Here is a 12,196-nt window from a genome sequence, read left to right on the forward strand (position 1 = left end):
ATTGATTAAGGGAAGACGGTTGACTTTCCCTCAAGGACAAAAGAACCTATGGACTCCAGAGGACACTCACGCCATGGTGGATCCCCTCCCTGCCCAAATACTGCTTTTCTCAGTACATCTCAGTGTATTCTGTGTATCTCAGTGGACTAGACATTGTTATGCTTTTCAAATGGTCCCAAGTTGCAAAATTAAACATATGCAGCTTAAAAATAGCTCACCATGGGCTGCAGGGAGCAGCGGAGCCTTGAGGCAAAGGCACAGGTGCTGAAATGGGTCTTGATAAAATTTCAGACTATCAGACGAGCTACTGCCCATGAGAGAGGAATGCCCGATGCCAGGTCCGTCCCTCGTCCAGGAATATCACTGTTCGCCTACGTCAGTGAGTCAACCGCATGCCAATATTCTGATCACTTTTACATCAACTTTGGAAGCAGCTTTGTGAATACCAGGAAAGTCAGAATCAAACCTCCTGTCCTGAGAAGTCCTCCTTTCTTGTGCCTACGTCTAAATCGGCAAAAACACATCCAATTGGTATTCTTGGCAATCCCTACATAATGCCATTATTCATGTTTTTGATCATCATTTAATATCATACAAGACTAAAACTGTTGAGAGATATGAGGATTAGGTACCCCACTGGCCCTAAGGAAGTGGGATAATGCAGACATATAATTACATGTAAATAAATCCATAAAAGTATCTGTTTAATACAAAGTATGAGATTGAAAAAATAACAAAACTGAAGGGCTGAGGAAGTAAATTGTTTTTTGCCATAAGATGAAGTTCTAGCAGGTTTTTTGTTTTGTTTTTAAGAGGGAGAGCCACAGGTTTCCACTCATGACTGTTCAGAGGGAAGTAAGACGTGTGTGAGACAGAACCGTACATTTGAGGGAGACAGTCCATCAGAAATAGGTGCCCGTGAGGCGAAAGGCTCCTTCACTGGGTTCCACCCGCCTGCAGCCCTGCCTTTCAGGATGGAGAGCCTGAGAGTCCGAGTCAGATGCATGCGCTGTTCTTAAAAATAAAGACACATCACGGAGTCCTGACGAGCAGAGATCTGGTGAGATCCGGGGCATGAGGGCGGTTTCCACCTTAGCCTGCAGAACTTCGAAGGAGGCAGGCTGAGGGGCCGGCCCAAGGAGAGCTGCCCCCTTACCAGTTACACATTTACTCCCAGATTCCAAAAACAGAGGAGCTGACTTGTCCCAAGGCCCATTCTCCCACAAAATTAGGCTAAAAATGAGGTCCTGGAAAGTATGATATCAGCTTATTTTGCTTCTGATAGATTTTTTTCCCCTTTCTGATTGGCCGTATCGAGTAAAGAACCAAGGTTCCAATTCAGCACTGGAATTAACAAGTCATTTGCCTTTACTGGGACTCATTTCACTCAGCTGTCCAGTCTTGCCATCTCCTGTCTAAACAACAACAAAAACCATGCCATTATTGGGAGTACTCAAACAATATCCTACAACTACATGGCAATTTTAAAGTAAAATATTAACAAGTCTATCTACATGCTTACTCAGTTGTTTCTGAAGTGTGGATTTTGACCTGTGTGCATTACAACTATCCAGAAGGCCTATTTAAAATGCAGATTTCTCATGCCCCACCTTCAACATATGGACACAGAAGCTCTGAGTATGGGGCAGGGACTCTCACACGTTTGGCATCTCCTGAGTTCTCAGAAACACAGAACTTTGGCAATCTAGGCCGCCTAAGCCAACTTCCATCTTGGAGTGAAAAGTCCAGGGAAAGCTAAACTACAATCTGAAGATGAAAAAATGATGATTCCATGTCAGCCCTATGCAAGCTCCAACAATCTGTCAGGGGCTCCAGCCCAAAGCCATCTGCCGTGGCTGAGCGGCTGGGATGCTATCCTGGCAAAGCCACCCCGGTCTTACACTTGCAAACAAATCACAGGTGAGTCAAGGAAGCTTCATTTTCAGTTACACCAAAGGAAGTCAGTGGGCTGCTTAAAAATACCAGGTTGCTCATTTGGCTTCAGCCAACGTCATAAACCACAAGCAGTGCTGTGGTGTGTACTTACATCTAAGGGACACACATAGGTTTAGGGACAGTGCATTTTTTTAAAGCATTCAATTTTTTTTAATCCTCACCAGATGATATTTTTCCATTTATCTTCAGATAGAATGGGAGGGAGAGAGAGAGAAAGAGAGACATCGACTGGTCGCCTCCTGCACAACCCCGACCAGGGCGGGGGATTGACCACAACTGAAGTATGTGCCTTGACTGCAATCGACCCCACGATTCTTTGGTCCACAGCCCAACACTATCCGCTGTGCCGAACCAGCCAGGGCTAAAGCATTCAATTTCTTATGTAGAGGAAAAGTAACTAGTACAATAGTTTTTGTTGTATTATAGATAGTGTGTGTCGTGAATAGGTATGGCCTTTGGAATCAAAGACTGTTGTTTGGTTTCTAGCTGTAATTATTATTATTATTATTATTATTTTAATTCATTTAGTTGGGCTTCTTTTTTTTAGAGAGAGGAAAAAGGAGATAAATATATGAGGGAGAAACATCGATGTGAGAGAGAAACATTGATTAGTTGCCTCCCGCATGCACCCCAACTTGGCATCGAACCTGCAACCTGGGTATGTGTCCTGACTGGGAATCAAACCCATAACCTTTTGGTGTACAGGATGATGCTCCAATTAACTGAGCCACCTGGCCAGGGTGACAATGCATCTTTATAATATATTCTTCTTTTGTTGGAACAGCCAACATATTTAAAACAATTACACTCCATACACGATTCAAACATTGAATCCAGCATGCTAATTTTCTACCCTTCATTATATTTTTTGAAGATTAGTCTTTCTTTTTTAATTTTCATGTTATATATCTGATTTTTCAAGCAATCGTGAGTAAGCTGAATTCCAACCAGTTTCTTTGTGTTTGTTTTGTAAGGAAGAGAGAGAGTCAGGACTTCCCAACTCTTCCTCTTGTGAAGTGAGATTTCAGAGGAGAAAATTCTCTGGGGTAACTGTGAAGAGCAGATTTTCATAAAAAAGTTAAAAAGAGCAATAATTTAGTTGTTCTCCCTCTAACTCTCCCTTGACATGTACCGATGAAGAGCTGACTTAGGCGATTTTTTTGAGTTTCTACCACTTACCGGGCAGAAGTGAGGAATTAAGTTTCAGATGATGTGCCTATGGAGCATTGGAAAATGAATGCTGACCTAACCTTCAGAATAAAGGTCAAGGTGGACGGTCGCATGTAGAAATCATCCCTGGAGAAGTGACAGCCGCAGTCCCATGTGGATGGAACCCCCGAAGGAGCTGAAGGTGACCTGCGGGCTGCTGCCACCTGCTCTCGCTTGTAAATGGCTTTGCCCCGTTTTCACTGAGGACACACCTGCCTTACACTCTCTACTGATCACAAACAGATTTTTAAAGAGACGATACAAATGGAAGAGCTTAAAATACAAACCAAAAGAACAAAAACAAAGTCTAAAAATTATGAGAAGTAAAGGTAACATTAAAATTGAAATATTCTCAATGTGTCCAACAAGACAGGATGTTTGCACTTATGTAAACACCTAGAAACATCAGAATCAATGCCGCTGGATAATCTCAGAAACATATTTTGTCACTAATATCATATACCAGGTCAAATGCAATGTGAGCGATCCATATTGCAAAGCTTCTGCTAAAGTCCCCATCGATGCTTTTATAACGACACTAATGTCATAGGCCAAACGCTAAAAAAAAAAGAATAAACCCACGTATCCTGGTCTTGGGGACCCTAAGCACGCACATCGTGTTACGACAACCATGAGGACTGCAGCACATGCAGCGCGCAGAAGAAACTGGACGGGGAGCACACGCCGGCAGCTCATTATGGAAAACAAAGCAATAAAACGACATGGACCGCCATTCTCCCCGAACTATAAACTCGTTTGACTTCCTTAAAGCAAAAGAAAGCTGAAGATACAGATGATGACTGGGCTCCGTCTACAGTTCCAGACTCCACTTGGCTGAGCGGAAGGGAGGGATGCCTCAGGATGCCCCGTGCCTCTGGAGCGTCCTTGCGTGTGCCCGGAGTCCCTTCCGCCAGCTGCCTGAGGAGCTGCACGGTGCCCACGCTCCCCTGGAACTGGCTGCCAGACCCCCTTCTCATCAGAGCAGTGAGATGAAATATTCAGGACCTGCCACAGCAGAGCAGAGCCATGTAATGCAGGGCTCTGACCTTCCCCGGGAAATTCAGTCTGGGGACAATCACGTGACAACGGGTGACACCGCGCTGTGTCAGAAAACCCCTAATGCAGTTTTCATGTTACACACCCTCCAGCACGGCAAATGCACTATCGAATGCTCGCTGCACAAGCCGTACTAAAAGCCTTTTAAATGCACGCTGCCAACTCATATTCAGATCCACCCACAGCTGACCCTCTGCTCCGGGTGAACGTCGCAGCCCGTGGGCCAGGAGTGCGAGGCTGAGAAATGAGCCCTGGGCTGAGGTCGGCTTGCATTCTGGATCTCTGAGGGACCCAAGGCAGGCCAGCGGCTTCGGGTCTCAATTTCCTGGTCTGTCAACGAGGGCCTTGGATTAAACAACTCCTGCTTTCTTTTCCAACACATACACATATAAAACATCTACTCAAGGAGCTCTGGAGACATACTTTGTAAACAGCCGCACAATGTACCATAATACGAATGTCTTTCAGTCTATTCTTCCTCTGACAGTAGCCAGGCGGTATTCAGTTACCCTGCTACCATAAACAATTCTGCAGGAAATAAGCCTACACACACAGTCGTGTGATATGGATGGAGCTCTTATTTCCAGAGGTCTGTTACTTATTTAGACGTACGTCTACTACATATTGTCAAGTGAGAAAAAAAGTTCCTAAAACATCTGTAGAACACGATCCTATTTTCGAGAAATAGAACTGCATTCTCTACATGTGTGTATATCTTTTGCAAAGAGTGCAACCTACTTCATTGGGGGAAAAACAGATGATGTAAGAAAGAGGTGACTGTGACCAAAGGAAGCTCTCATGATACACGCTGACATTTCGAATATGCAAAACTATGAAACTGATTAAAATATGAAAAAAATTAACATCTATAAGAGAAGGTATATAGATGGAAGAAAAACATTCATTTCATTAAGTAATGAGAAATTTAAACAACTTTTACTTGAATTCCTTCTGCTATTTTTATATGTTTTTATTCAAAAGTGACATACACAGAAGGAAAAATAATGAGTCTGTGATATGAACTTTCCTTGGAAGCTCTATGCCTGCAAAACACCAGTGATATCTATTTAGAATATTCTTTGTGGGCAGGGCACCATGCTGAAAAATGTTGCTGAGTTATCTAATCTTTGCAAGAGACATTCGAGGTAATTCTTATTATCCCCAAAAAGGATGGAGGTGCTGAGTCTGAGAAAGATGAACTAACGCTCCTAAATTCTTCGTGGTATCAACTACTGCATCTTCAACATGTCCCACTCTGCCTGACCCCGGACACCCCTGCTCTAAAACACTGTGGAATTTCATAGCCCATCTCGCTGCTTCCTGTAAAGCCTGAGAAACCCACACGAATCACTTATTTGGGTTAGAGTGTTGAATTCCCCCTTTTCTACTATGGTAGCCATTAAAATGAGAACAGTTAACCCTATGTTTTAGAAGTACTCCAAGCAAAAGTTAGTATGATTGCTTATAAATATAATGACAAATATTGCATATTACCATCTTAACATTCTCAAACATTTTAAGGGATACAATAATGTTATATAGGGACCTAGATACCCTACTGCATGTAAGGAATTTTATCATCTAGAACTTTGCAAACTGAGCAGGATTTATTTTCATTTGGATTCCGTCTGTTATTGTTGGTTGTATACAGTAACTCCTTGTATGTCAGTAAAACAGGAATAGGGAGGGGGTGATTTTCTCCCCAATCTTTCATCAGTCTGAAAAGTATGTTTTCAATGTTTTTATAATTTTGCCTTTAGCAAAGCACTTTATCTCATGAGCATTTGGGCACATTTTGAAGATTCACTCACAGTTATGAACACAGGTGGATTTTTCTTACCTTGTGGTTGCTGAGACCCCTCTCTCTCTGGTAAACTCTCTCCATACCTTTTCCTTGACCTGAGTCTAGATTCTCCACTTTATTTTCTGAAATACAGACTCATTTCCACAGATGTCTGCTCCAACCCTCACAGTGCAGACCAATGCCATGACCAGCTGCTACTGTGTGGGATTTGAGGGCAATTTTTCTATTGAGAGACCTGAAAATCTGGCCACAGCAGCAATTAGACAACTTAGTCTCCATCCTCCTTTACTTTCATTTTTTAGCATTCTTGATTCAGGGAATAAGGTTGCATGGACATTCACTCTGTCATTAGACACCTTGGAACAAGCAAGGACCTGGGACTCGGGCCATCCACGCTTCCCATGCCAACCCTTCCACTTACTGTCCGATTTTGGCCAGGTCATTTAAAGATGTTGAAGCCTCAATGTAATCATGAGTGAAGGGAACTAATAATGCCTACTCAATAAACACCCTAAGAGAATTAAAGCAGATAATGTGTATAAAACACAATGGAAAATAGATCTAGTGTAGAGGAGATGATTCATCTGTGGGAGCTGCCACTGTGACGGTCATTACTGGTGTTATTATTATTAAGGTGATCTGCTTCTTTATCCAAAATTGAGGAGGAAATCTTTCTAAAACAAATGTGGAACAGCTTTGGGGGGGGGTGCATCTAAAGCCCCTCTAAGTACATAGTGGAATATTCCTGAATACTCTTGTAATTATTATTTGAATAATAGGAGTTAGAGCCATTTTATAGGCAATATAAAAATATATCTGCATTCCTTTTTTAATACGTAAATATTAGCTATATAGTCAATGGGAAAAAATGACCACAGTGATTGTATAAGAGCATGGACAAACCCATGGGTGGGCTTCAAAAGACAATGGAATTATATGAAAAATGCACGCATTTTCTGAACAAAAGAGCTCAGAGCTTTCATCCAATTCTGAAGTTTTTAGTAGCTTAGTAATAACACCTGATACTATACTAGATCTGTTAGGGTAAACAATTTATGTCTTCAGCTTTTTTCCCCTCTAGAAATCTAAAGAATATATCAAACTTATGCCCTAAAAAATACAGTCTAGTATAGTGATTTGTCATCTTTTTGAGGTGATAGTCCTCTTCAATAATTGTGCTAAAATTATCAACGTTCTCGTAAGACTAAAGGGTTGTAATCAATAATGCTGCACTTTCACTGGTTTCCGGTGGCAATCTCCTACCCACAGAGGCTGGGAGTGGCCGGCCCATCTCTCCCTGGCTGGGCATATGGACCACCCCCAGTCCTCCTTGGCATTTACCTGCCACACATTCTCCACTGTCCTTGGTGAGGAGGGCACAAAAATGAGCAATCTGGGACATGGGAAAGGATGGAAGGAGGACAAGGGAGGGAGGGAAGAAAGAGGAAACAGAGAGACAGCAGTCACACAGACGGGTGGAGGAGAGAGAAGGGCGTGAAGGAGGGAAGTGGGGGGAGGACAAGGGGACTAGGAATGAGGGAAGGAGAGAAGAAAACAAGGGAGGGGAAAGAGATGGGAGGAAAGAGGTGAAAAGAAGGAAAGAGGGAGGAAAAGAGGAAGAGAGGGGAAGGGAAGAGAGATTACAACTTGGTGCTTCAGGCATGTTAAATGTAGGTTTCTGAGAGTCATCTCTCCCAGACTCCTCAACTTTCTTACCCATTCGGCATATTTTCTCTGAGACCTCGGAGAAGCCACTGAGGACATTCTGAGGCACAACTCTGAAAATTTCCTACGAATAATATTTTTTAAAATTCTATGAATGATATAGCATTCATAGAATGCTATGTTACATTTTATATGACTCTATACTACATACTGATGTGCTGCTTCTTCATCTATGGCCAAACTGCTTGTTTTTGTTTTTGGAGAATGGATGAGAGGACAGCATCGTCCTTGATGAACTGGAACAAAATTCTCTCTATTCCATACTTGCTCTTCTGCCCTGATCCAAATGTAGATGGTGTACATTTGCCATTTCTGCTACAAGATAAATTATTTTCAACTCCAACAAATGTGGGTTGGGTGTCTTATGACTTTCCTTATATCAGGCGTAAAAAGTAGAATTATATCTGCTCTAGAAATTTGACAGGTCTGCAAAGATCAGAGGTGAGCTGCATCAGCCATAAACAGCTCGAACTAGAAAAAGCAACTTTATCAAAATTAACACGCTTTCCTCTTGGAAAGATCTACAGTTTTCGCAACATGACTCTCAGTTTTTTTCTCGGTGTTTCTGGTACCATAATTGCAGAATATTTCATTTGACTCTTACATTATTCATTCCCTCCTTCATTCAAGCATTTATTAAGAAAGGAACTGTAAAATCAGGCTACTTTGATAAAACGTCGAATTCTTTAAGATCAGCATTAAAGTGGAGACACCAGGGATTTATCTAACTGGAGGGAATTAGCATGCAACATTTATTAATATAGTCACGTGAAAGCCTCTTTTATAATGATCTCAATTTGGGGGGAAGCAGCTAAAGCTAGGAATAAGCCAAACCATTCTTGGTCAGATTTGGGGGTCACATAGTTGTCTAGGACACCCAACTGGATTAACCACAGTAATTCAGTTCACATTTGGGGGCAATATAGAACAGTTCTGAGATTCTGAAAATAGGCAGACACTTTCTGGCTCCTTGAAATCCTATAATAAGGAGACAGATAAAGTTAGAGAGCTTAATTGTGAGATGGTCTGAAGCAATGTTTATCGCAATAAGGGAGTCAGTTGGGATCATGTCCTTTGCCTCCCAGTCTGATGAACCCATCCAAATGTCCTCACCTTGCTTCAGTACTGCTCCTGACTCATCCTTGTCATCCCCAAATGGCTTTGTTGATGGAGCAAAGGGCTGTGACCAGAAATTGCTGTCACTCAGTTACCACAGTCATTTCACCCTCTGTGGAGACTGACAATTGAGAGCTCTGTGCAAGTAATTTAGAAATATATTCTAAGAAGCCACTTCTTTCCAAACCCAGGTAAATCTCGTAAAGCAAATTCTTTTGCTGAATCAAGTTGTGTCCTCTCCTTCCAAAGGCGAAACTGCATGCTGGAGTTCCTTGGTTCGTATCACCTGCAAGTCTTACCGGCTTCAATGGACACGGCACAGTCCACTTCCCGCTCTTATCACTCACAGTTCTCCTAACCCACTGTCTATCAATCTTGACACTATTTTGGGCCAGATAATTCTTTGTTGTTGGGGGCTGCCTTTTACATATAAATGTAAACAGATGTTTACCAGCATCCCTGACCTCTACCTACTAAATGTCAGACGTACCCCCTCCATGTGACAACCAAAAATGTCTCCAGACATTTCCTAATGTCTCCTAAGGGAAACATCACCACTCCCGCCCTTTGAGAAATGCTGTTTCAAGACCAGGAACTTTATAAATGAGATCTCTGTGGATTCTTGCTTATAGCTCTAGTGACTCAGATTTCACATGTGTGTTTGACACTGTTAATTACGTAATTCACTATATATTAACTACATAGCTCCATAAACTCCAATGGATTATAAGAAGTTAATCAAATACACTGAGCACTGCATGACCCTATTCAAGAGCTGAGCTTTTGTATATCTTTGCAAGACTTAGGTTATGGCAGAACCAATGGGACTTCCTCTCCCCAAAAGAAAATTCACAGTGCATGCCTTTGGCCACCTACACGCAGTCAGAAAAGCCAAAGACTAGAACAAAGAGAGACAGGTAGCAGTCCCCAACTTTACTTTTGCTAGCTTGCTTATTTGTCTTAACTGGGTTGAACTGATTAGAATTTGCACATGTTAACTCATTAATCTGATTTTGTGCTTGCTTCATTTTCTGACTTTGAGACTGTTGATCACTAGTCACTTACATTGGTCCCCTATTCCTGCTTATAGATCCTTCTTTAATATCATTGCCACGCCAAGTTCTGCTTTGTGTTTTGTATGTAGGATTATCAATTTGAGTCTCTGTCTTGTAATGTATCACTAGGATTACTTTGGCTCAATTCACTGGTCTCCTAGTCCTGGCATTTCTTGCCTGTTTTGTCCTGAATCAGCTCATATTTTGGCATTGTACAGGCACTCAGAACACCAAGAAGTAAGAGATAGAGGCTTACAAGAAGTAAGAGAATGGGGCAAACAGAGAAAACCAAGCACGTACTCTCAGAAAGAGCCCTGCAGACTTCCTAACGTTTGAGACTATGACATTATCCCACTAGAGTATGACTGGACTACCTGTAGTAATAGCTTTGAGACTTCATTAAAGGGGTATGCATGTTCTACTTGAGAGGAGAGGAAAGTGGGTACTATGCTTTGAAAGAGTTCGATCTCTGCTTAATACAGAAATTATAACACTTGAAGGGATAAGCTTCAGTTATCTGAAAAATGCACTTATTTAAAACACAACCTTACTTAAACAGTATTTATTAACCTATTTGTATTTATACATATAAGGTTGAATCTTATAAAATTGTTGTTTTTTTTTATAGGCAAATGCTGAAAATTACATTTTCAGCCAAAGTAATTCTAAGAAGTTCCTAGACACCGAAAACACTTAATACAAACTAGCAGGGCCTACTTCAAAAGCAAGTGCTTCTAAAATTTCATAAACTGAATTCATTTTTATTTTTATAACATTGGATGGATTCCTTCTTCTTGCATGGATCACAGAAATCCACGAACATCAACTCTAAATGATAAACTAGTGGTGCAAGGAATCAATCTACAAGACCAGACTATATACCCAAAGGGCAAATAAGAGAACGAAGTAATTATTTTAATGAGCGAACCTATTTATTTCAAAGGACCCCTCCTGAGTCCTCATTTTTCTGTTTTTCCAGGGTTAGTACATTTTCGTTTCAGATGTCAAAACCTGCACTTTGGGGATCCTAATCCCTTGCAGCAGAATCAACAATGTGCACTGCATTCATCATTTGTTTTTTAAATATTTTTTCTTTATTCATTTTATAGAGAGAGAAAGGGAGAGGGAGAGATAGAAACATCGATGAGAAAGGACATCACTTGGCCGCCTCCTGCATGCCTCTCACTGGGGATTGGGCCCACAACCTGGGCATGTGCCCTGATCGGGAATTGAACCTGGGACCTCTTGGTACATGGGTTGATGCTCAACCACTGGGCCACACTGGCCGGGCACATTCATCATTTTTAAGATGTCAGCACTCAGCAGCAAGAATCTAACATACAAAAAAGCCAAAGATTTATATGAAGCTTCACAACACAAGAGCTCCCCCAATAAGGGATCAATATACAACAAAGTCATTTGGTGATGGAAGGAGATTTATCTTTGGGTGGTGAGCAAACAGTGCAATACGCAGATGATGTATCACAGAATCGTACACTTGAAACCTATTTAATTTTATTAATCAATGTCACGCCAATATATATATATTTTTTTTTAAAGAAAAGAAGTGCAGCTAAGAAAAAGCAAAAGAATCAAGTTGCCTTTGCTGCAGTAAAGCCCCAGTGTTGTGACCGCGGATGGCACCTGATGTTGGAAATCAGTGAGACACACATCTTCAGTACAGGAGATGGAATAGAAGAGAGGAAGTCAAAGAGGAGAGGGAAAGAGAGAAACCTAATTATTTTAGATACCCAGGAACTCTGAAATGAGCCCCATTCATCTCAGGAGCACAAAGAAATATAAGGGAGTCTATTTAAATGTATCATCTGCCTGCTGGGCTTCAGCTAGCTGCTGCTCACAGACGCTCCGCACTGAACCCACGGGGAGAAAAGCATTCTCTGTGTTCTCCTTGTTTGGACCTGGGGTGAGTGTTGAGAATGCATGTAAACCTGCAAATAGGTACTTCATCAGGGCCAAGTTCGGTGTCACCAACACAACGGAGCTAGGGCGAGGAAAAGTTCACATTTGTTGAATAATGAAACCAATGAGTCTATTTCTAAACCACTTAGAAATTCATGGGGCAACAGAAAAGAAACATTTGTGTCAGGTGAAAGAACAAACAATAGCAGGAGGGCTGGTTACGTGACACCATTGTTTCTACACTTGTTAATGCCAGTCTCTAGCTGTCCGGGGGAGGCCAGCTGCATTACTATCACATAAAGTATTTCCCATAGTAATTACAGCACATGTTTCTCCATGTAGAAAAAAGAATTAA

This window comes from Molossus molossus, unplaced genomic scaffold, assembly GCF_014108415.1.
Source record: "Molossus molossus isolate mMolMol1 unplaced genomic scaffold, mMolMol1.p scaffold_m16_p_1, whole genome shotgun sequence".
Lineage (NCBI taxonomy): Eukaryota > Metazoa > Chordata > Mammalia > Chiroptera > Molossidae > Molossus > Molossus molossus.